Source organism: Sardina pilchardus, chromosome 11 (assembly GCF_963854185.1).
Source record: "Sardina pilchardus chromosome 11, fSarPil1.1, whole genome shotgun sequence".
NCBI classification, from domain to species: domain Eukaryota; kingdom Metazoa; phylum Chordata; class Actinopteri; order Clupeiformes; family Clupeidae; genus Sardina; species Sardina pilchardus.
This window is the reverse complement of record NC_085004.1, coordinates 25,385,411-25,388,998: the sequence shown is the minus strand read 5'-3', so window position 1 is coordinate 25,388,998 and position 3,588 is coordinate 25,385,411. Positions and strand designations below refer to the sequence as shown.

General features: G+C 41.0%; 1 protein-coding gene across 2 annotated transcripts in view; it reads right to left on the bottom strand.

Annotated features, from left to right (window-relative positions):
* Window positions 1-3,092: 3,092 nt before the first annotated feature.
* The window catches only part of lrrc28 (leucine rich repeat containing 28), an 18,181-nt gene continuing 17,685 nt past the window's right edge, over window positions 3,093-3,588 (bottom strand). For both annotated transcript variants that reach the window (XM_062548881.1, XM_062548882.1), the window contains exon 10: window positions 3,093-3,588. This exon is cut by the window's right edge and continues 1,165 nt beyond it. The gene's annotated coding sequence lies outside the window, so the exon portion shown is untranslated.

Here is a 3,588-nt window from a genome sequence, read left to right as displayed (position 1 = left end):
TGCCAAACTCTGAAGCGCAGGCGGTTGGCTCCTCCCTTTGGTTTCACGGTCAGCAACACCCGACAATAGCGTTCACAAAAGGGGAAAAAAAAACATTTTCCTTCTAAGAGGAAGGATACAGTAACTGGCTCTTTATTTCGTTCAAAGTTATTGTACAATAATCAGTATTATTAATTTGAATTATGGTGAAACTCCGTGAAAACATATTTAGATTCATAAATACATTCCTTTAATGTGAATTAAAGTCTAACCATAGCAGAGCCCTAGATCATTTGTGTTCCACATGTACATACAAAAAAATATAGTTCAGAGGGGGAAATACATTTGTTAGAACCAGCATAATCCACCCAACTGTTTAAGACGGCCGTCTTCGTGTCATCCATCTTTGAGGGATATTGTAATAAGCCAATTAAAGTACTTAAAGTTTGATTGAAACCAATAGGCTTTGTCAAGGGTTTAGCAAGAGGTCACATGTGATTGCATGTTGTTGTGACAAAGGTGTGTGGCAGAAGAGCTGGCAGTATAGTTGGTGGATTTGACTCTGATGACTAGGCTATTAGTCCATCAGTTTGAATTGAAATGTTCAAAGCTCAGGAATGACCTGATTGCTGAAACCAACATAAGGCTTTCATTGTGAAAGTGGATTGCAACACTTGAAGTAAAAAAGAAAAAAAGCCTAAATGAAAGGATAATTTCAGACCTGTCAGTTTCACCAAAATATTAAATTCATATTCATCATAGCTGCATAACATTCATAGTCCTTGGTTTTGAATTCATAGGGAGGAAAGTGACCTTTGCTATGTCCCTGCATCTGTTAGGATATGTGATGAATGACTAAGCTACACAGTATACGTTCATGTGCTGGGTTTCCAAAGCCAATGTCTATAGGGACAGTGAGCTCGCCAGGTCCTCTTGACTCGGAAAACAAACACCCGCTGGAATTGGACATTGCAAATCACACCAAATACCGAGCCATCTGGAGCACCGAGATTAGTGAGAGATGGACACATTTCATTTTGTTCGATTTCCAATTCACACTGTTTACATCCGTCTCTCACTGTTTCTATTGGGAAGCATCAGCTCGGACAGAGGATATTTGTAGGCTATGTATAATGAAATGCTCTTCTTTTTCTCATTTAATATGTTGTATCAAATATATTAAATATGTTCTGTGTGGTGTAAAAAGATGGCAATGCTGTACAGACTCAAATGTTGGTCCTACCCCTCTCACTGATTCACATGGTGTTTTAGGAGTTTACAAAATAACTAGGCTTAAAGAAATATCAAAGAATGTTATCCAACCCCAAACAAGACAGCCACCCAATGTCCCTCTTGTAAATACTTTGAATGCTCAGAACCCAGAGCTATAGAATTCAGGATTAGTTCAGTCATGCCATATTGCTTAATAACCAACTGATGAGTGAAAACTACATTGTTCCATTGTCTCAACTTGTTTTGCACAAATACCTCCAAAACAGAACACCTTTTGAGACCAAGTTTGACTTTGAGGGATTTGTTTTCCGAGATGAGCAGCATTTCTTACCATTTATTTTGAGCTGCAATAGATATTAGAAGTTGTAAATACTCCCAAACTGAACTGTACCGTGTACTAACGAAAAGTTAGAACTTAACCTCAGAGAAAACAATGTGCGACATCCGTTGCTAGACGGTATTCTGGCACTGGGTGGCACAACTAGACACAGGGGGCTTGAGGAGCATCTGTTTGCTTGCCACAGGTAGTACATTTCTCTGTCAGGGAAACCCATTATGGATTACAAATGTTTTGTTGGAGATGATTTATGAGGTGTCCTGAGCATTGCAGGCTGAGCGAGGCAGCAGGGGGATAAGTTCACGTGGAGGTTATGGAGCAGTACCTGTGCAACGAGGGCACAGGAGGACTCTGGATAGCAAGTCACAGTCACACTCGCACACAATTGTGCACGCACGCGCGCGCGCACGCACGCACGCACGCACACACACGCACACACACACACACACACACACACACACACACACCAATTAAGATATAGTGTATCGAGTCTTTTCTGGTACCTTCAGTACCTTGTGCAGATATCAGAATCTTTTTCCATGTACACTCCGAAACTGGATGTCAATGTGACTGCACCGTGGCCCATCCAAAAGAGGATAAATCATAACTTTATATCCCCACTGGTGAGCCCGATTGAAAGAACAGGGGATTCACACAAGCGCAACACGAGGCAGAACCAAATCCCCTGATTGTCTCTCGGCTCCATGGCCAACTTGGAATCATATAAATATTTTGCATTTTTTAATGAATTTGCAGACCTGGGAAGGCAATGGAGAGCAAATTAGCTGTGACAATATAATCTTCCATGAAGTCATCCAAAAGCAATACTCTTAAAGGTTACGTTTCATTCTTCGGACCCATGTGAACGGTAATTTATTAGATTAGCTGAACTGCTCCACTTCTTCTAAGGACACTATCTATGATGGGATCATTAAACTATGAAACCGTTGGCAAGGTCATGTCTCCACTTTTCCAGGTTGCCAAGCGTTCTCAACCTATCCAAGTCTGAAAAACACATGAAGGACTCTTCTTTGAACTTCTTTTGGAAATGCCTCTAAAATTAGCCAAAGATCTGGAGTACTTGTACATGCTTTCACCCAAAATCTACTATTTAGCGTCGCCTAAGCCAACTGTACTTTTTCCACCATCAAACATAATTGTGTCCTCCATGGAGTAGACATGGGGCCTTGTCAGAATCTGATACTGGCGCAGAGCTGTTGACCTGTCTGAATAATGTAAGAGACCAAAACACTCTGGACTCTACTCTGCCCATCAACACCCTTGAAGGCTTTCACTGTACTGCCTAATTCTGAATATATGTAATATCATCTACGCCTGAGTGTGAGTGTGGGGGGTGTGTGTACTGTATGAAGCCATGTAATTTATTTTGGCCAACCTAGACTGAATCCAAACGAGAGTCAAGTAATCTGGTCTGTGTCTGTGTGTGTGTGCGTGTGTGTGAGGGAAGGGAGGGGGGGAGGGGGTGTACGTGAGTGTGTGTGTGTGTGAGTGTTGGACACAATACAGACACCAGACAAATATGAACATTTAGAATGATTATTGCCAAATGTCAGACATTCAAACAAAAGCAATTATTCATAAATTAGATTTTCTTACAGAGAGTAAACACAATGTACAAAAATCAGTTAAAATGAAGGACCGCTTAAAAACCCCTTAATTCCACTATGTATGCCACCTTCCTTCATCTTATTGAACGAAATGCTTGGTGACCAAACTATGAAATAAACCCCCTTTATTGTTGGCAAATGAGACATTAGTTATAATCATCTAGTAGGTTGTAACAGCCACCGTGTGAGCCGTGTAAAGAGATGTAATGATCCGTTTCACCTTTTCAGACAGTGTGTTGAGATTCAAGCAGTAAATGTCTTCATATGATCCACACTCACAATTCTTCCAGTCAATGTTTGAGCCTGTACGTTTGTTTCACAGGTTTTCCGAACTTCACAATCTGTTCATTTTGGCCTTCATTCAAGGGGCTTGACAACGCAGTCACTGAAAGAGCCTTAATTATCAGGCCA